Here is a 23,205-nt window from a genome sequence, read left to right on the forward strand (position 1 = left end):
AAGACAGAGGTACACTGACATTTTTAAATATTACTGTTTTTCTTAAGACAAACAATTAGATCTAACAGTGTGGTTGTGCAAACTATTGTTTCTGGTAGCACATTAGGGTTAGAAAAATTATCTAAAAGATCACCAAGTTTTGTTCTAGAATCCCATGCGACTGGGGAAGTCAAAGTTAAAGATACCTCAGTAATTTTAGTGAATTGGGTCAGTGAACTAGCTTACTTGGGTAGTGTTCTGCTTTCTTTTTTTTTTAATTTTTTTTTCCTCCAGGGTTATTGCTGGGCTCGGTGCTTGCACCATGAATCCACCACTCCTGGAGGCCATTTTTCCCCCTTTTGTTGCCCTTGTTGTTGTAGCATCGTTGTGGTTATTATTATTGCCATTGTTGATGTCATTCGTTGTTGGACAGGACAGAGAGAAATGGAGAGAGGAGGAGAAGACAGAGAGGGGAAGAGAAAGATAGACACCTGCAGACCTGCTTCACTGACTGTGAAGCGACTCCCCTGCAGGGGAGCCGGGGGCTCAAACCGGGATCCTTATGCAGTGCTCTGCTTTCTCATGTGTGCAGCATACGTTTGAACCTAGTCCCCAGTTAATTGAAGGACATTTTCGTACAGAGGTCTCTCACTCTCTGCCTCTATCTTGAGAAGAAACAAAAAGGGAGGCATCACACTTTCAGACCTCAAATAATATTGTAGGATTATTATCATCAAAACTGCGTGACACTGAACCAAAGTAGACACACAGATCATTGGTATAGACTTCAGAACCCAGAAATAAGTCCCCACATCCAGGGACATCTAATTTTTGACAAAAGGGCCCAAAATATTAGAGAAAGAGGAGTCTATTCAAAAAATGATGCTAGGAAAGAATGGGTTGAAATGTGCAGAAGAATGAAACTGGACCATTACATTTCACCACGCACAAAATTTAACTCCAAATGGACCAAAAAAAAAAAAAAATTGAAGGTTAGACTAGAGCCCCACACATATTTGAAGGAAAAACAATGAAAGAACTCTTTCTTATGTAAGCTTTAAAAACATTTTTAATGGCTCAAGTCCAATCACTAAATAAATAAATAAATAAACAGATGGAACTGCATCAAACTGAAAAGCTTCTGGGAATCATCATCAAAACACTTTATGAAATGGGAGAATATTTTCAAATGCTATGCATCAGACAAAGGTCTAATCACCAAGATATATAAAGATCTTACAAAACTCAGCAACAGAAAAAGAAAAAACTGCATTAAAAAATAGGGAGATGACATAATAGAGTCTTCACCAAAGAAAAGATTCAAAGGGCCAATAGACACACTAAAAATGTTTATGTAGAACCATAAAATAACCTAGAACCCTCAAGAAAATCAAGAAAAAAGAACAGAACTGAAGGCATCATACTCCCAGATCTCAAATTATATTATAGGGTCATTGTAACCAATACTGCTGAATACTGAAACAAAAATAGACACACTAACCAATGAGATAGGATTGAGACGCCTGAAGTAAGCCCCCCACACCTATGGACATCTAATTTTTAATACGGGAGTCCAAACAAGGAGAAAGGAGAGTTTCTTCAACAAATGGAGAAAATTGAGTGGAAATATGCAGAAGAATGAAAGTGGAACCACTACATATCACCAGACATAAAAGTAAAATCCAGATGTGTTGTTAAAGTTTCGGGGGCTCCGGCCAACCACCACACAGAACTCTCCTGCATCCTTCTCCTCACGCAGCTGTGCCAAGAGCTCTGAAACTCTGTAGGGGTTCCCTTGGGGCGGGGACAAGCGGCTGGCAAAACTAGCAGGGGCCAAACCAATTTTTCTGGCAGGGGGAGAGCTAGACCAAACCAACGTAAAGCATACAACACAGATGGATCAAGGACTTGAATGTGAGAGTAGAAACTATTAAAATACTTAGAGGAAAATATTGGCAGAATTATATTCTATCTAAGTGTTACAGACCGCTTCAATGACAAAAACAAACCAATGGGACTACATCAAAATGAAAGTTTCTGCACATCAAAAGAAACCACCACCCAAACAGAGAGACTCCTTAAAGAATGGGAGATCTTTACATGGCATACATCAGACAAAAGACTAATAACCAAAGTCAATAAACTTACTCAGCAGCAAAATAATAATAAAAATAAAATAAAATAAAATAACCTCATCCAAAAGTGGGGAGTGGATATGGCTAGAATATTCACACACACACACACACACACACACACACAAAGATTCAAAAGGCCAACAGACACATCAAAAAAATGCTCCAAGTCATAGACTGTCAAAGAAGTACAGATGTGGTCTGGGTGATGGCACAGTGCATAAAGCACTGGATTCTCAACCATGAGGTCCCAAGTTCAAATCCCCGGCAGCACACAATACCATAGAGATGTTTGCTTCTTACTGTCTCTCCTCCTATCTTTCAGGGGAGCTAGGCAGTAGCGCAGTGGGTTAAGCACACGTGGTGCAAAGCGCAAGGACTGGTGTAAGGATACTGGTTTGAATCCCCAGCTCCCCACCTGCAGGGGAGTCTGGACTGGTGTAAGGATCCTGGTTCGAGCCCCCAGCTCCCCACCTTCAGGGGAGTCCCTTCACAGGCGGTAAAGCAGGTCTGCAGGTGTCTGTCTTTTTCTCTCCCTCTGTCTTCCCCTCCTCTCTCCATTTCTCTCTGTCCTATCCAACAACAACGACATCAATAACAACAACAATAATATCTACAACAATAAAACAAGGGCAACAATTGGAAATAAATAAACATTTTTTAAAAAGAAATACAGGTAAAGAAAACAATGAGAAATCAGTTCATTCCTGTGAAAATGTAATACATCAGAAAGAATAGTAACAGCAAATGCGGGGAAGGTTGCTGATATAGGTTGCTGGTGAGAATGCAAATTGGCCCAACCTCTGTGGAGAACAGTCTGGAGAACTCTCAGAATGGACTTACCCTATGATCTGGCAATTCCTCTCCTGGGATATATGATAAAAAATCAAATACACCCACCAAAATATCTGTGTATAACTATATTTATAGCAGAACAATTTGTAACAGCCAAAATTTGGAAGCAACATAGGCATCTAACAATAGATAAGTGAATAACAAAGTTGAGGCATATACACACAATGGGATATTACTCAGCTATTAAGAATGGTGAACTTGCCTTCTTCACTATAGTAAAAACTTAAAAAAAATAAATTAAGTTAAAAACCAGTCCATTGTGGGGGGAGCTTCATAATCAATGAAGCAGTGCTGCACATGTCTTTCTACCTCTCTATCTCCCCTTCTCTCTTAATTTTTCTGTCTCTATAAAAGGGAGAAAATTAAAAAAACAAAAAAAAGGAAAGAAGAGGAAAAGTAAAATAAATAAATAAATAAGTAAATAAATAAGGACAAAATTGCAGCCAAGAGAAGTAAATTCATTGTGTAGGCACAAAGTCTCAGTGGTAACCTTGGTGGCAATAAAAAAAATAAAAAGGGGACCAGGTAATTGAATATTTGGTAAAGCAGACCCATTACCATGCACAAGGATCTAGGATCAAGCCTCTGGTCCCCACCTGCAGGGGGAAAAAGTAAACAAACAAAAAACTTTAGTTTGGCTTGGTCAGGGTTTAGACAAATGTGAACTTTATTATATCATGGTTACTTAGGTACAGCAAAATAGGCATTAGGGCAAAGATAGCTAGTCATGATGGCCAGAGAAACATAAGTCTTTTAAACTAGTTTACCATAGCATGGCTACACATGTTCAGATCCCAGGAGGAGTAGCATGGTCTGAGGAGAAGGAGGAGAACATGCAGGAACAGCTAGCTGCAACTGAGTTCACAGGAACAGAGAAGGCATTTCCGGAATACACTCACTTAAATGCACCCACATGCCCTTATGGGTTTGCATAAGTCTGTGGTATGTTCATAGGCTGGTGTCAGCTATATGCTAATTATGTTTCTGAACATGTCATCTCATCCTTGAGGGATCTTAATCATGTTAAATGAAATAAGCAAGACAGCAAGATAGAAAGTGATGAATATAGGATGATATCACTCTTAGAAAGAAGTTGAGAAATAATAACAGCAAAGGGAAACATGAAATAGAATTTAGACTGAGTTTGGGTATTGCACCAAAGGAAAGGACTCTGTGGCAGGGGGGACTTTCAGGCCCTGGTGTATGATGCTGGAGGAAGTCATAGACTGAAGGTGAGAGCATTTTGCAGAAAAGTGAGAAATTTTACACATGTACCAGCAACTGTATTTACTGTAAAACATCAATCCCACAATAAAAATATTCTTAAAATACTCAAAGTGACTGATTATCAGAAAAATGCATATAAAGACAACAATGATATGCTACTTTATTCCTGTGAGAATGTCATACATTAGAAAGAACAATAACAATACATGTTGAAGATGATGTGGGGAAAAAAGGGAATTCTTCTACACTGCTTGAGACAACGCAAATTGGTCCCACTCCTATAGAGAGTAATCAGGAATATTCTCAGAATGCTAGAAATGGGCCTACCCTTTGGCCCAGCAATTCTTTTTCTGGGAAAACATTTACAGGAAGAAAATATTGAATACATTCATCAAAAAAGATCTATGTACTCATACAGAGCAGCAGAATTTGTCTTAGCACAAACTTGGAAGCAAGCTAGGTGTCCAACAACAGATAAGTGGCCTAGAAAATTGTGATGTGATATATATATATATATATATTGAGTACTACTCAGCTTTCAAGAATGAGGAAGCCATCTTCTTTCCCTCATCTTAAATGGAGCTTGAAGGGATCATATGAAGTGAGATAAACCAAAATAGAAATATGAATACCAGATGATCCAGCTCATAGGCAGAATTTAAGAAACAAAAACAGTAAGGGAAAACACAAAGTAAAACTTGGACTGGTGTGGTATACTATACTAAAGCAAAGGACTCTGGGAGAGGAGGGCAGTGGGGTGGTTGCAGGTGGGGGTACTTTGGTGTCCTGTTGCATGATGGTGGAAATCACACCCAACATGGTTGTGAATATTTTGCAGATACCTATCACAGATAAGAAATTGTACCCATGTGCCAACAACTATACTGTAAACTATTAACCAACCAGTAAGAAAAGAAATAAAGAAAAAAATTGCAGTGAATTATTTCCTGTATGCTAGAAGAAAAAAAAATTTAATTCACACCACAGACTAAGAAATGGAGTAGGCCTGAAGACCAACAATGAGGGTTCCAAGGGGAGATAAGACAAATAAAGACACCTATGGTTCTTATTATATGTAAAAAGATTTGGACATTTTTCTTTCCATAATGGATAGTAGTCTCCTTTAATGCCCATCACACCCTTAACAACTCTTTAATTTATAAGTACCACAATGAACTATAAATTCCCTTAATTATTCTTTCTCTTCAACTGAACTATGGATTCTTTACAGTGAAAGGCTGAGCCCATTCACCTATGTTTACCATTGGATTACTCTTTGCCAAATGCATGAGGAGCAAAATATATAACCACTGTTGTCATCCCCTCATTCTTCAGTGTATCTTGCCTATAAAAACTATGTAGAAACTGAAGATTTACTGTGGATCTGGGATAAGAGGGACTTCAAGAATTATTTTGTTTTATTCCCATATCTATTACATATTAAGAAAAGAAGTCAGAGGGCTAAAGATGTGAAAGTATTATGACCTTAGCAATCATGTGATTTTTTTTAATGTTTAAGAGAAATAGAATCCCAATTTGTTGTTGATTCTTTTATCACTCTTCCTCCAGTTCTTTCTTATGTGTTTTAAGTGATGTGTGTATATTTAACTTTAAAAAAAGTACTATGTTATATATAAAAGTACTTATGTTAAATGTCCCCATTTAAACCTGCAAATAAATATGCTTGCTGTTCTAAACTCTATAATGGAACTAGAGAAATAGGGCCCAAAGTTGCATTCATATGCCTCATCTTACAGAAAAGGGGTCATCAACCCTTGCTCTTTCCACTTTTGTGAAATGGGATGGAGCACAGCTGGATGTGTATCTCAAGTCTTATTAAACAGGGAGATAATCTGATAAAAGAAGTGGTTTAACTCAGAGTGACTACATTTCCTCAGGGTTTCTGCTGTCCCTGAGGAAGAGGGGAGTCAGGATGCAGATCAGAAATACAAGTGCTTCCACTGAGGCGTGCCTAGATTTGCAATTCAATTCAGGAATGTGAAAAAAGATGGACCCAGTTACAGAGCTGAAAGTGAAAGCCAAGGGGTCACTAGGCTTCTAGCAGCAGCAACTGTTTGAAAAGGGTCTTGGATCTAGTGGAGGATAAGAAGTACCTAATGTATTCACTACCACTCTGCAGAGAGAGGTACCTCCTGGGAAATGAAGATTGCACCATCAATTTGAATACCAGAAGTTGGACTAGGACTGACTAGTATAAAACTATGTACTATTATCTTATCAAATACATCTTTTACTACTGTTACTGCTATGTATTGTCAAATAGGATATCTCATCAAACCAAGTGTAACTGCACAGTCATAGAACATAAATGACAAAGAATAGAAATATAATCAGATTTGTTATTATTTGTGTTATTTGTATTTATTACCAGATTCTAGAAATGTGTTTGTATGAAAGTATTTTTGTTTTGTTGTAAGCTTTGATACATCTTTGGAAAGCTTAAAAGAAAATGTCAACATAGAATGTGTAGTGGGTCCTTAACCTTAAAATATAGAATGCAGTTAGGACTTAAAATTGAACAGAGGTCAGGCATCCCTGGAGAGGTAAGAGCACTGAGCATCAGAAATTGAGAAATTAAAGAACTGGGAGATCAGAAGGGAGCAGTACAAGAGCATTGGGAAACCTACTTCTAGATTAATTTAATGTGAGAAACTATTTAGAATTTTTTAATCCAAATTGTCATTTCATGAAAACTTAAGTGACATAACTTGATTATCTGATCATTAAACTCAAGAGATAATTTTTTTATACCAGGCCAAAATTTATCTAATAATAAAACTGGAGGAGCTATTATAAATCAGCTCTGCCTGGAGTACCCCAGAACTATAAGGTACACCTCTAACTATAATCACACAGAAGAGATAAATTAGCAGGTAGCCCAATAATCTCATGTAGGCAGGATATGATAACAGAAATATACAGAGTAGACATCTAAGCATCGCAAAGCAAGCATACTAAACTTACTTAGTCCTAACATGTCAGTAGGCCATAATATTCTTCAAGCTGTAAAATTTGAACTTCTTGATTTCTTGCAGTGACTGAAACAGATAGATCCACTCTGCCATTATTATTTCTTTTCCCTTATTACATTAATTATTGTGAAAGTTGCATAGAAAGCTCAGGACTTAAATTTCATTTTTAGGGCATTGGTTTGATTAAAAAACATTCTAGAACATCATTCAAGATGTATGCTTTTGCTACCTAAACCACATTCTATGCACCATGGAGAGTCTGTCCACCATGACAGTTCATTCTAGGAAATGAAGACTCTCAGGAAATCATCCTCCTCCTGTCACAATTCATTAAAATAGAGTACGCTGTTCTTCATCAGTGTGGGTCTTGCTTATTTGTTTGTTCACATGGGCCCCCTGGCTTAACACATATGTGATTTCACTACTCTAGGTCACTTTTCTCATACAGAACAAGAGACAGAGATGGACAGAAACACCATAGCACCAAACTCTCCTCTATGTCATAATAACTCCCATTTGGTGCCAGGACTTGAACCTGAGGACATAACAAATCAGATACTTTACCTGATGAGTTATCTCTATGGAACCAGTGTGACTTTCTAAAACAAATGATTAGTAATAATGTAAATACAAGGAAACATGAAAGAGAGACACAAAGGTGTTACTAAAACATTCTATTTCATAAAGTTTAAATGGAACTAACTTAAAAAAAAAGAAAGAAAGGAATTTAAAAGTTATTAGTCTCTAAAGCACTCAATATGGGAAAATTCTGGGAAAAAACTTTTGTTACATTTTTAACATGCATATATGCACACACACAGACAATGAGAATACTAAGTGAACATGAATATATCTAGATAATAGCTATGCAGTACTTTTCCTTTCTGGTTATTACATAGTTCATAATATTTTTTATTTAAAAGCTTATTTATTTCCTTTCTAATAAAATTATCACTAAAGATAAAAGAGAGGATGGATGGCCATCCAGATTCTAGGTCAATACAACTATTTTAGAACTAAAACTCAAAATATGAGAGATAATTTGACTCATCAAAAGTTACATACTTCACCTACTTCCAAAGTGCACAATAGTCTGCAGTGATTCAATATATATGCAGCAAGCAAGTAGAAAGACCTAAAAAGACACTATAAAGTTCATAATGAAATAGTGTCTACTTAGACTTAGATACCCTCCTCACCTACTTCCTACTACAGTTCTCTCATTCACTCCAAAGGTAACCTCATCAAAGCAAGGACTGCAAAAGCTGAATAAGGGCAAGAGACTGGCATACTTTAACTATGACTCTTTAGTCACTATCAGGTCACCCCATCAGCTGGGGCCCTCTTCAGGGAGTCCTGAGATTCCCAAACAGATATGATGGGCCTAGACCTCAAATAAATCCCTCTCCCCAGTGTTACCAATCATCTCTATTAGGAACAACACAATAGACCCCTTTGTGAGCCCCCATAGGACCTTGCCCTCAACTTAGATCAACAATGGTAAAGAATGCTCGATCCTACGAAGGGAGGCTAGACAACATACTCTATGCTACACCTGAGGAAGATGGGTCCTGAAATTGGAGCAACTTGGAACATTCCTACTCATGACAACAGAATGTGAGCTCAGATCTACCGGGTTGCAGAGGTCAGATAGGCTCCTAAGCTGAATATAGGCCCCAGATCAGATCAGATCAGCTCAGATCAAATTGATGGGGTTTACAATCAACAATATTTATATATACACCTTTCCCATATTTGGGAGCTACTTTCTTCCCTGATCCAGCTTTCTGGTCCTTTTTCCAGCCATGACATCATTTCCCCAGACAATAACTTGGACCCACCTGCATATCAGATTTCAGTCTCAGGAAAAAAAAAAAAAAAAACAAAACTAGGATAGTCATGAGCCCTTTGGAATATAACTAAAATAGGCCTATTAGCTATCTACAAAATGGAGAACCCCCTATTCTAGCCATTAGGTCATGATTAGTCAACAACTTGTTCAGCTTTATTTGTTAACTCTCTTTTCAGCCACCATGTTCCAGATGATAGCATGATGCCAACCAGACTTCCCTGGACAGACAACCCCACCAATATGTCCTGGAGCTCTGATTTCACAGAACCCCACCCCACTAAGGAAAGAGAAAGGCAGGCTGGGAGTATAAATCAACCTGTCAATGCCCATGTTCAGTGGGGAAGCAATTACAGAAGCCAGACCTTCTACCTTCTGCATCCCACAATATCCCTGAGAGATAAAAAATAGGGAAGCTATCAGGGAATGGGATGGGATATGGAGTTCTGATTGTGGGAACTGTATGGTGTTGTACCCCTTTTATGCTATGGTTTTGTCAATGTTTCTTTTTTATAAATACACAATAAAAAAGTTACATACTGATTTTTAGAAAAATTTAGTCTCTAGTCCACCAAATCTATTGATGTTTCCATTTCATTGTTTGTGTGGCTAGGGAATGGAAGATGATTAAAAATTCTCCTTGTAACTCACAGTTCTAAAAGTTGGAGGTTATTTTGGGAACATCATTTTTATTATTATAGTAATGTTATTTATTTGATAAAATATGATATGCTTGTGGTAGTAGGAGAGTGTTTGTAATAGTTATTCTTAATCATCAGGTATAAACCAGAATCCTCAGTGTGGAATAAACTGTGTAAACAACTCTGTCCTTAATAGCAATCAATTTCCAGGCAATCACTGGGACTTCAAACTTCTACCTTTGTATTTAGCCACAAATATTCTGACACAAAAGGAAATAAACTTTAGCCTGCTAGAAAATTTCCAACATTTTGGCGAAATTAGCTAGATAAAGGAACTCCATTTGAGCAGTGAACACCGTTAAATGGCTAATTGAAGTTAGATTTGGAGTAAGACATTCAATTAATCGTGTATCACCAATGCAGTAAGTTTTGAAGAACAACAATGTCTTTTACTTTTATAATGAGCCATTTTATCTTATTTTTTTGTTATCGATTTTATGTAGGACTGAGAGAAAAGGAGAGGGAAGGGGAATATAGAGAGGGAGAAAGAGAAAGAAGAAAATACTAGAGACTAGAGGGGGAAAAGGAGAAGTGATACATAATGGATTATGTATTATCTAGATGCCATCACAACTTGTATTTATAACAAAATTATAAGAATAATAGTCCAAACAAGAGCTTAAAAAGGTGCTATTGATAAACTATCAAAGTAAGCATCATTTCTACTTTGACAAAAGAAGTGCTGAAATATAAGGACTTTATTCAGATATCAAGTCTACATTTCCTGACTGAAAGGTTGTTAAATTCTCAGCCATGATAATACATATTAATGGGAGGTTGGAAGTTAAATAAATATAATTTGAGCAAATCAATTCTCTGTGGTATGCCTTCTGTAATGGAGACAAAGCTAACTAAAATTATTAGGCATTGTAGAAATAAAGCATTGATCATGTAGTAGTAATAAGACTTAACTTCCAAACAGCATGCAGCACTATTCAAAGGCAATCAAAGATATCATGTCATTTAGTCAGTTTTAGCAGGCCTGCCAATATACGCAGATATCTTCGCCCACCCTGTCCAACGCTTGACGTCTCGTCACCCAATCTGGTCCCCTATGCCTACACTGAACTTCTCTGTTCCAGTCTCTTAGAAACAGAGTTGGCAGTCAGCTGAGGTAAAGAACAAACACCTCATCACAGACCCCTGCAAGCGTCAACCCGGCTTTGACCTAGCAACCCGGCTTTGACCTAGCACGTTATGATTGGGCCCTCCTCAATCGCTATCGAACAGGCCATGGCCAGTGTGCTGCTATGTTCCATCGCTGGGGAGCCAGAGATGACCCGAACTGCCCCTGCGGCTCCAGACAGACTATGACCCACATAGTGAACGACTGCCACCTCTCCAGATTCAAAGGAGGTCTCGAAACTTTACATCAGGCTCAACCTGACGCTGTTGACTGGCTACAGAAGAAGGGCAAACGCTAGAAGAAGAAGAAGCAGGCCTGAAAGGCAAGGATTATATTATTGCCCCAATATTACAAATAAGATAATCTGTTTATTGATTTGCTTTTGTTGGAGAAGGCAGAGCTAGAACCCACCTCTCTCAATTACTATCTCCAATGAAGCCAGTATTTATTGTACTTCAGTGGTTAAAAACAAGAATAGATCTTGATAAAGCTGAAAAATTAGTGACTCCTGACTGTCCATTTTGGATGAAGTCCACTTCTTTGGTTATCATAACCCCTAGGGATAGTCTGTCTCATTCAGCCTACCCACTCACTTTCTGGTCTGCTATGCTCTCAAAAAATTGCAACTGTGTTTTACCTTTGGAGTAAACAAATTTAATTAAAGTTTTTGCCTTCGTTTTCTCTCAACCTTTTTCCCCACACAAATTGATGATGACAGCAGTGGTACCAATTCAATTACAAACCATTTCTAGTTCCCCGTAATGATGCTGAGTAGGTCAACAGGGACCAGGCAGGAACAAGAATGACTATGAATTAAAAGAAATGGATAAGGAGTGAAAGCTCAAACTAGAAACCCATTTTCACTCACTGGGAAAATTAAGCCTGCTTTCTTCACAGAATAAACAGGGTAAATGGAAGAAAGGGAAAGTAATGAGTGGGTTTATAATTTTATGAAAGAGAACTTCTAAAAAGTAGTAGAAAATTTCATACATACATAGTCTAGGTGAGCAAAACCCAAGGGGTATCAAATAAACAAATATACAACAACCTCTCCCATAACTGAGTGTTGTCATAAATCTATCATATAGAAACCAATTATTTTACACATTTTTAATTTATTTAAAACATTTGTGAATTGAACTTTCAGAATATAACAGGCTGTTCTAGACAAAGTCGACACACTGCCAAGAGTCAAAATCCCTGCCCCCATGTTGATTTCATTCCAGAGATGGAGACAAATGGATAATGTAACTGAGATGAAGAGAACTAAAGGAAGATAAAGGGACTGATTGTCACTTAATAGAGGGGCACTATGTAGGTAGAGGGGTAAAGAGTGAATTGCACAAACATGTAACATAGTACACTATACTGAATTTGTTGAGGACAAAATAGTAAAGATATTTAACTGTTTAGCTGTCCTATGTTGTGCAAGCACAAACTGCAAGTGTACTTGTATAGGTGTTAATTTTCATTGAAATGACTATAAGAAGTCAAATAAATAATAGTTGCTTCTTCAAATATTAAACTGAATCTTCTACAAAATGGAGCCAGTTTACAAATTCAAGTGATTTTTTTTACTTCTATATATATTTATTTACTACTATACCTTGTTTATTTTTTAAATTTCTACCATGGTTATTAGTGACACTTGGTGCTGGCACTATGAATCCACTCCTGCTGGCAGCTATTTTTTTATTTTTATTTATAAAAAGGAAACACTGACAAAAACCACAGGATAAAAGGGGTACAACTCCACACGATTCCCACCACTAGAACTTTGTATTCCATCCTTTCCTCTGTTGTTTCCTATTTCTTAACCCTCTGGGAATATGGACCCAGGGTCATTATGGGGTGCAGAAAGCGCAAGGTCTGGCTTCTGTTGCTTCCCCACTGGACGTGGGCATTGGCAGGTTTATCCATACTCCCAGCCTGTCTCTCTCTTTCCCTAGTGGGGCAGGGCTCTGGGGAAGTGGGGCTCCAGGACACATTGGTGGGGTCGTCTGTCCAAGGAAGTTCGGTTGGCATCATGTTAGCATTGGAACCTGGTGGCTGAAAGAAGAGTTAACATATAAAGCCAAACAAATTCTTTACTAATCATGAACCTAAAGGCTGGAATAGTGCAAATGAAGATTTGGGGGGGGTCTCCATTTTGTAGATAGTAGGCTTATTTTAGTTATATTCCAAAGGGCCCATGACTATATTAGTAAATGCCAAATGGTTAAAGGAATCCTTCAGGGTAAGTTTGAAAGTAAGGGGGAAGTTTATTTACAACCTAAGGATATAGGGGAAGGAACTGACTGAGGGGTAGATAAGACGGAAGAGTTACTTCTAGATGCGGAGCTGAGGATGTATACAGGTATACAGGTACTAGGAAGTAAGAACTATATACATTATAAGGGTGAATATACATCAGATGAGCAGGGTCAAGAGATAGAACAGCAATTTCACAACAAAGCAGGGAAAAGTGCAAGTACTTAGTCATTAATGGAATTACTGGGGATGTACTTAGGCTGCCTATAGGCCAGGACTTAAATGTGTGAAGTCTCGGGTGTTTGATTCTGTCATCACTTATACTTTGACTTTATTTCCCTCTCTCTCTCTAAATAAATAAATAAATCTTTTCAAGAAAGAATTAATGTAGGAAGTTGTAGAAATAAATGAGCACATTTTTATTACAGGAGAGTTTAAGCAATAGAGGAAGGAGAATCTGTTTTTACAAAATTTCTTCTATATATCATATTGAAAGGATTCACATTTTTTGCTGGGATTGAAAAGGGGATAAGGAAATCATATGAAGAAAAACACATAGCCACATAGCTGTTTGATGTCTTAGGTGGTTAGATTAATGAAACAAAATAAGGTCATAGATTTCAACTTAGGTTTATTTCTAAATGATGTCACCAGTAATATTTCTCTTCATTAGTTTATCACAGTTAGCATACAAACAGAAAGGTCCCACAAGCAGTTACTGATGAAGAATGACCTAGAATTAGATTTAGTTATCAATATATGAGCTAAGATGACTTAGACTGTCTGGAGATAGAAGCTGAGAACGGAACCCTGGATGATAGGAAAGATGGAAGGTGGTTATTAACACATAAAAAGACAATACAATAAAAACACTCTCAAGAAAAGGCAAAATATCCTGTGAAGGAGTCAAGGAGGCAATAATCAGTTTTCAAAAATCTATGCTATTGCATAATTCAGAGACTAGAAAAAGGTGTGAAATGCAACAGAGATACAACATGTAGATTTACAGAAAAGTGGTCATTGGATATCATCATGAGAAGTCGTAGGCAGCACAAAGGGAGTATTTTGAGTCCCCTAGATGACCTTTACATTAATTGGATGCCCTCCATCTCAGATCCATTGTTACCACATGGTCCCTTTCACTTTACTGTAATATAAGGATTTATTTTTAAATGCAGACTGTGAGATGGTATTCACAATTCTTCACTTCTTACACATTCTTAATGATTCCATAACTGTTGGTCTACAAATTATACTGTGAGAAACAAGGCTGTGTGTGAGTGATTCTCCAACATTAATATACATCAAGATCACTGGAGTATTTTCTAAAAAAGATTTCTGGACCCCACTTCCTGATAGTTTGACTGAACAAATATAGGGAAGAGAATTTTGACTCCTTGAAAGGCTCCAGGAGGGAAGTAACTGAGGTGTCCAATAACAAATACGTGACTGAGTAAGTTGTGGTATATATACACAATGGGATATTACTCAGCTATTGAAAATGGTGAATTCACCTTTCTCCTCATCTTGGATGAGGCTTGAAGGAATCATGTTAAGTGAGATCAGCCAGAAAGAGAAGGATGAATATGGGATGATCTCACTCATAGACAGAAGTTGAGAAATAAGAATAAAAGGGAAAACACAAAGCAGAATTTGGACTGGATTTGGTATATTGCACCAAAGTAAAGGACTCTGGGGTGAGGGGTGGTGTTCAGGTCTTAGAACATGATGGCAGAGGAGGATATAGGTGGGGATTAAAGTGTTACATGGAAAACTGACAAATGTTATGTATATACCAACTATTGTATTTTACTGTCAACTGTAAACCACTGATTCCCCCCAATAAAAGGGGGAAAAGCTAAAATGAAAGGAAGAAAGGAAGGAAGGAAAGAAGGAAGAAAAGAAAGAAAGAAAAAAATAAATAAAGAAAAAGAAAGAAAGAAGAATGAAAGAGAAGGAATCAATGATAAAAACAAACTTTGGTAATTTCTCTCTTCCTTCTGTCACCCTAGAGAAGATTTCACCTTTTAGAATGGGGGAAGAAATGCTTTCATTCCAGTAACAGAATCTTTTCCTGTCTGGATATGCTTTGGAGGAAGTAGAGATCATGTTGCAGGACTCAAGAGACAACTTCAGTAAAGTTTGAGTAACTTAATTCTCCTAACAAGATAATTAATCATGTGGATATAGATATATCAAATAAAATTAGCCCAGGAGATGCTTTTATGAAGGATAGACTTGGAGTACCTTTGGTAGTGATTACAGACCAAAGCTTTATAATGTCAAGAGAGGGGGAGGGATTTTTAAAAATATTTTTGTCTTCTTTTGATTAGTGAGTGATAGCAGCACTAATTATCATTGCATGAAATACAAAAGACCACTATACACAGACTGTTTACCTAATGTAGAGACTCTGCACAAAAACCTTCATGCCCAAAGCAGCAGAGCTTCAGGTCAAAACCCCAGTCTCAGAAACCAGAGTGAGGTACACTCCTCAGGTAAAAACAAACAAAAACACTTAGGGGGGCCCGGATGGTGGTGCACCTGATTGAAGGCACATGTTACAGTGTGCAAGAACCTGGGTTCATGTCCCTGGTCCCCACCTACAGGGGGAAACCTTACAAATGGTGAAGCAGTACAGCAGGTATCTCTCTGTCTCTCTCCCTCTCTATCACCCCTTTTCCTCTTGATTTCTGGCTGTCTCTATCCAGTAAATAAATAAAGATAATAAAAAGTCTACTATATGCTGATTTGATATATATTCTCCAATTTTCTTCCTTTATATTTTCTCTACATTTGCCTGAATTATTGACATACTGCAATTCTTATTCAGTCAACCATCTATACCGAATTTCACAGTCCATGAGAAAAATCAATATGTAATACAAAAAAAAAAAGAAATGAAACTGCCTTAGTTTTTCAACATAGAGCAGCCCAACCTTAAAGAGATGTTTTTTAGTTGGAAAAATGAAACTACTCCATTCAATCTCTTGTTTGTTTTCACTATCAAAATTATTCGGTTAGATCTTGATTACCAGACCTGGCCAATGAGTTTGACTATCTCATCACGTTTTATCAACTTCTCCAGCTGTGACAGTTATTTCTATTTTTTTTTTTTGATAGTTAGTTTTAAAGTTGACTCTTTCGAAGAGGAACTCCCCAAACTGAGACAAATGAGTGAAGTGATAAACACCCACCAGCAATTTAACCTGACTAGTATTTATAGTAAGTGGTACAACTGAGCAATGAGTAAGAATTCAGGGAGGGTGGGGGTAGATAGCATAATGGTTTTGCAAACAGACTGTCATGCCTGAGGCACCAAAATCCCAAATTCAAGCACCTGCACCACCATAAGCCAGAGCTGAACAGTGCTCTGGTAAAAATTAAAAAAAAAAATTAAAAAAAAAACAGAGCTATTAAAAGTAGTGTTCTAAAATTTTCAGTTAGTTCAGAGCAGGGGTAGATAGCATAATGGCTATACAAAGAAAGTTATGCCTGAGGCTCTGAAGTCCCAGGTTCAATCCCTACATCACCATTAGCCAGAGCTGACCAGTGATCCAAAAAAAAAAAGAAGAGAAAAAAATTACTTCTAGCTTGTTAATGATGATGTACAAATCTTCTATGTTATTCATGATTCTCTTGCTGCTGCTTCTATCATTTATTAAGAGGTTGGATATTTTGTTTATTTGTTTGTTTTGTTTTTAGTCTTCCTGAATAATTTGAGACTGATTATTTCTCCTATTACTCTGTCCAATTAGCTTTTGTTGTGATTTGAGGATGGTTATAAGGTGAATATGAGTTTAGAAGCCAATAAATATTTCTGGTGAAATTTTTTTTTTAAATCCAGAGAATGAATTATTATGTTATATTTTGAAGATCTGAGGAACTTTATAGTTCCTGATACATGTAAATAAAATTGGCACTATTGCAAATTGAGTCCCATTGCTATTGCAGGATATGTATGTAGGATATATGTGTGTTTGTGTGTATATATATATATGTATGTATATATGTATATATATATATGTGTATGTATATAATAATATATTATAAAATTTATATATACATTTTATTATATACAAAATCATAATGATATATGTGAATACATATATGTATATAATTATATATATGCATGTATAATGCATACTTCAGGAAAATTAATATGTATGTATATGATCACCTTGAGAGAATGCCAAATGTCATTAAGTAAGCATTATTCATGTATTCTGTATTTATTATCTGAAGGAGTAGGAATAAGAACAAGCTGGCAAAGAAAATACAGAAAAAAGAATAAAGGAAAATTTCTCTTTATAGGAATATAAAATATTGTCTACCCCTTATTTTTATCACCTCAGAGAAAATGATACAGATGAGGTATGCGTTTTTTCCATGCTTCCTTTTTATGGTCAGTGTGCCAGTAGGACAGAAGATTTGTTGAAAAAAAAAATTTATAGTTTTTTTTTTCACATGTTATCCTGGTTTTAGTGGGCAAAATTGTTATGCTTCAAAAAGCCACCAAAATAGGAAGAACTTAACTAATGTCTATTTCAAGCCTTTAATGAGGGCCATTGCAGATTGGGCAGTGGTTAAGCACACACATTGCCATCTGAAAGGACTGGGGTTCAAGCTGTGGGTTCCCACTGGAAGGGAGGAATAATTTGAGACTGATTATTTTTCCTATTACTCTGTCTAATTAGCTTTTATTGTAACTGTTATTTGTAATTTGGTTATAAGGTGAATATGAATTTCACATGAAGGGGTGTAGAGTGTCTATTTTGTTTTCCTCCCTACCTCTCAATTTCTCTCTGTCCTAGCAGATAAAATAGAAAGAAAGACATGGCCATTGGTAGTGGTAGATCTGTAGTGCCAGCACAAAGCCCCCGCAATAACCCTGGTGGGAAAAAAAAGAAGTCATTGATCTAGGTGCTAGAACCCCCCTACCCACCCCCCTCACATTTTAGGTGCTCCACGGTAAAAGAAGGCCATTGTTTGGATAGGTTGTAAAATTAAAAATATCTTTATTATTGAGACCTAATTCTGCATTAATAAGATGACTGGCAACCACCTTATGCCTTTTTCAAAACCTGTTATTCAGGCTTCCAACTTGTCCCATCCAGCTTGCTCTCTCATTAGTGAGATTCTCTGTGTCTTTGCATAAAGGTCATGTAATCGTAACAGCAGCAAGGGAGATTAACTAGCTTGATTCAAGTCTGTTGACGGAAATACATGACTCAAAATGAAAATCTCAGATTAGTACTATAGATTGTCATTTCAAGCATTAAAATATTCAGACAATTATGGAACCTCCCTTGGAACACAAGCTATTAATATTTTCTCAAAGCCCTTGAGAAGAATAAATAAACAATGAAGTGCTCAAAATTCCCAGATGGAGGTGTTGAATTTCAGTCACAAGAGTTCTAAAGACAAGTTCAAAGACCAAAATTCATTCAGTGACACAAAGTCTCTTAATTTTCTAGAGAATACATCTAAGATCAATGTAGGAAAAGGCTGGATGTGTAAAAAAAAAAAGAACCTACAAGATAATTTTCTAAATTCACAACTGTTTTTTTTAGGGTGTGGTTATAAACACACTGATTTGAACAATTTGGAGGATAAAATCGATCTAAGGAGTTTCGGAGCAACAGCAAAGACGAAACATATATAACTAGTCCAAACAAAAACTTTCTCCATAGAAAGAAGCTTCAAATAACCCATGGCCTGGCTGCCAGCTACAGACTTATTTTAGAAAGAGTTAGAAACAAGATGCCCGGCTAGTCCAGGAGGATAGAGGTGATCCTCCCATACATCAAGCACTCATTAGCATGTCTACCCCTGTTTTTCAACCATGTAATGTAACTCTTGCACAGAAGAAAAAGTTTCTGATAGGTCCAGGTCCTGATGACTAGAAGAACTAAACTAAATACTAAAACACTTTCAGAAAATAAGAGAGGGAACACTCCCAAACACATTCTATAAAGCTAACAACACTCTGATCCCCAAAACAGGAAAGAACTCAACCACAAACAAACAAAAAACCTATTATAGACCTATATCACCCATGAAAATTGATGCAAAGATCCTCAACACAATCTTGGCTAATCAAAACCAACAACATATTATAAGAGAATAACTCACCAAGACCAAGTGAGATTTATCCCTGGGAAACAGGGATGGTTCAATATTTGCAAGTCAATCAATGTAATACACTGAATCCACAAAAATAAAGATAAAAACCACATGATTTTATCAATTGATGCAGAAAAAGAATTCAAAAAGGTCCAACACCCATTTGTGGTAAAGGGCCTTATTAACCTGGGTCCATCTGCGTATTAGATGTCAGGCTCAGGCAAAAACTAGTAAAGTCTGGAATATAACTAAAACAGACCTACTAGCTTTCTCCAAAATGGAGACCCCAAATCTTCATCTGCAATATTCTTGCCTTTAAGTTCATGATTAGGCAACAATTTGTTCTGCTTTATATCTTAACTCTTTTTTGGCTACTAGGTTCCAGATGATACCATTATGCCAACATGACTTCTCTGGGCAGAGGACCCCACCATGTGTTTTGGAGCTCCACATGCCCAGAGCCCTGCCCCACTAGGGAAAGAGAGAGACAGGCTGGGAGTACGAATCAACCTGTCAACACCCATGCTCAGTGAAGAAGAAATTACAGAAACCAGACCTTCCACCTTCTGCACCCCACAATGATCTTGGGTCCATACTCCCAGAGGGATAAAGAATAGGGAAGCTATCAAGGGAGGGGATTGGATATGGAGCTCTAGGAGTGGGCATTGTGTGGAAATTTACCCCTCTTATCCTATAGTCTTTTCAATATTTCCATTTTATACATAAAAAAATAGCTGTGAGTGGAAGGAAAAAATTTTAACATAGTAATGGCTATGTATGATAAACCCATGGCTAACATCATGGTCAGTGGGGAAAAATTGAAAGCCTTTCCCCTAAAATCAAGAAGTAGACAATGATGCCCACTCTCAACATTTTTATTCAGCATTGTCTTAGAAGTCCTTGCCATTGCAATGAGGCAAGAAAAATATCAAAGGAGTCCAAATCAGAAAGGATGAAGTTAAATAATCATTATTTGCAGATGATATGTTGATGTACTTAGAGGACCCCTGTTGTTTTCCCTGGGCTGGCTTCACGGGAGGGTAACAGAAAACCAGGGGCTCATGGTTGAGCTGTACGCAGTATCTCTTTATTCATGCAGGATGCAGCACAATCTAAGCCAAGCTAAGCTAAACTAAAAACTACAATCTTGTCCTTATAAATATACTAGCCCAGTAAGGTGTGAACAGGATGCAACACAGAGAGGGTGGAGAGAAAAGTGACTGGTGAAAATCAGGGTGTGACAAGGAGAGGGGGCGGAGCAGGCAAGAATTCTACCACTGAACCACCAATGCCCCGGAGGGAGGGTGGTGCTTGTTAACAGTGGTTATGTAAATAGAATGAAGTGGTTATGTAAATAGAATAGTGTTAAGCAGGGAGGAATTTCCCATCTATTCCCATTTTTTGTAGAGTATTGAGCATGAATGGGTGTTAGATTTTGTCAAAGGCTTTCTCTGCATCTATTGAGATAATCATGTGGTTTTTGGCTTTGCTTTTATTGATGTGGTGAATGACATTGATTGACTTATGGATGTTGAACCAGCCTTGCATTCCTGGGATGAATCCCACTTGGTCATGATGAACAATCTTTTTGATATGCTACTGTATCCGGTTGGCCAAGATCTTGTTTAATATTTTGGCATCTATGTTCATCAGAGATATTGGTCTGTAGTTTTCCTTTTTTGTTCTGTCCCTATCAGATTTTGGTATCAGGGTGATGTTGGCTTCATAGAAAGTGGAAGGGAGTATTCCTGTTTGTCAATCTTATGGAAAAGCTTAGCAAGTATGGGTACTGTTTCCTGAAAGTTTTGTAGTATTCGTTTGTGAAGCCATCTGGTCCAGGACTTTTGTTGCTGGGGAGATTCTTAATAACGGTTTCAATTTATTTGTCTGTGATTGGTGCATTTAGATTTTGTAGTTCATCTTGGTTCAGTTTTGGAAGGGCATATGCTTCTAGGAATTATTCTATTTCTTCCAGATTCTCTAGCTTGGTGGCGTATAGTTCTTTATAGAAGTTTCGCAGGATTCTCTGGATTTCTGTGGTGTCAGTTGTGATGTCTCCTCCATCGTTTACAATTCTATTAATTTGAGTCTTCTCTCTTTTTTGTTTGGTGAGTCTGGCTAGGGGTTTGTCAATTTTGTTTAATCTTTCAAAGAAGCAACATTTGGCTTCATCAATTTTTTGTATGGTTCTTTTATTTTCGATGTTGTTTATTTCTGCTCTAACTTTAGTGATTTCTGTCCTTCTGGTTGCTTTAGGGTTCCTTTGTTCCTCTTCCTCTAAGTCCTTGAGGTGTGCAGTAAGGTCATTCATTTGAACTTCTTCTTGGTGTATAATATGTGATTGTATGGTTATAAGTTTCCCTCTCAGTACTGCTTTAGCTGTGTCCCAAATATTTTGATAGGTTGTGTCTTCATTTTCATTTGTTTCCAGGAACATTTGAATTTCCTGCTTGAGTGAATCTCTGACCCAGTGGTTCTTAAGGAGTATGTTGTTTAGTTTCCAAATTCTGTGACTTTTAATAATTGTCTGTTTGTTGTTAAATGTTAGTTTTACTCCACTGTGGTCTGAGAGATACTTGGGATGATTTTGATGCTCTTGAATTTATTGATGCTCTCTTTGTGGCCTAACATGTGGTCTATCCTTGAGTGTGTGTTATGTGGATTTGAAAAGAAGGTGTATTCCACTTTTGGGGGGTGAAGGACTATGAAAATGTCCAAGAGGTCTAGTCTGTCAATCTCTTGTATCTTTGTTGGTTCTCTGCTTTGTTGATCTGTCTAAGTGTGAGAGTGAGGTATTGAAGTCTCCCACTATTATTGTATTACTATTGATGTATTTTTGAAATTCTTTCAGTAAGTGCTTGACGTATTTAGATGGTCCCTCATTGGGTGCATAGATGTTAATGATTGTTAAGTCTTCTTGGCTGATTGATCCTCTAATCATTATGTAATGTCCTTGCCTATCTTTTATTACTTTATTTAATTTAAAATCTATTGTGTCTGAGATGAGAATGGCTGTTCCTGCCCTTTTTTGTGGTCCGTTAGCCTGTATGATAGTTTTCCATCCTTTCACTTTAAGTCTGTGTTTATCTTGTTGTTACAGATGGGATTCTTGCAAGCAGCATATGGTTGGTTTATGTTTTCTGATCCATCCCCCCACTCTGTGCCTTTTGATGGGTGAGTATAAGCCATTGACATTTATTGATATTATGGATTTAATGTATTGTAGTGCCATTGTTCAAAAAAATTTTTTCTTTGCTCTGATATATTGCCAGTATTATAGTGATGTTCTTGTTTATAAGAGGTCTTTTAGAACCTCTTTCAGGGCCGGTTTGGTGATGGTTGCCTCCTTTAACTGTTGTTTGTCTAAGAAGGTTTTGATCCCTCCATCTAGTTTGAATGAAAGTCTAGCAGGATATATTATCCTTGTTTGAAACCCTTTTTCATTCAGGGCTTGATAGATATTTAGCCATTCTCTTCTGGCTTTTAGAGTTTGAGTGGAGAAATCTGCAGATAATCTTATGGGTTTTCCCCTGTATGTGACTTTTTGTTTCTCTCTTGCAGCCTTTAGGATCCTTTCTTTATCCTTACTCCTTCTCATTGTGACTATGATGTGTCTTGGTGTCTTCAGGTCTGGGTTGATTCTGTTTGGAACTCTCTGGGCCTCTTGAATCTTGATGTCCTTTCTGTTATTCAGGTCTGGGAAGTTTTCTTCTATTATTTCCTCTAGAATGTTTGCTTCTGCTTCCTCTCTTTCTTCCTCTGGCAGGCCAATTATGTGAATGTTACTTCTTTTGAGATCATCCCATATGTCTCTGTTGTTGTTTTCAGTGTCTCTCAATCTCTTTTTAAGCCCTTTCACCTCTTTCTTAGTTTTCTCTAACTCATCCTCTGTCTGACTAATTCTGTTTTCTGCTTCTGTTAGTCTGCTTTCCCTTCCCTCAACTTCTTTCTTCATTACAGCTATTTC

Source organism: Erinaceus europaeus, chromosome 9 (genome assembly GCF_950295315.1).
Source record: "Erinaceus europaeus chromosome 9, mEriEur2.1, whole genome shotgun sequence".
Lineage (NCBI taxonomy): Eukaryota > Metazoa > Chordata > Mammalia > Eulipotyphla > Erinaceidae > Erinaceus > Erinaceus europaeus.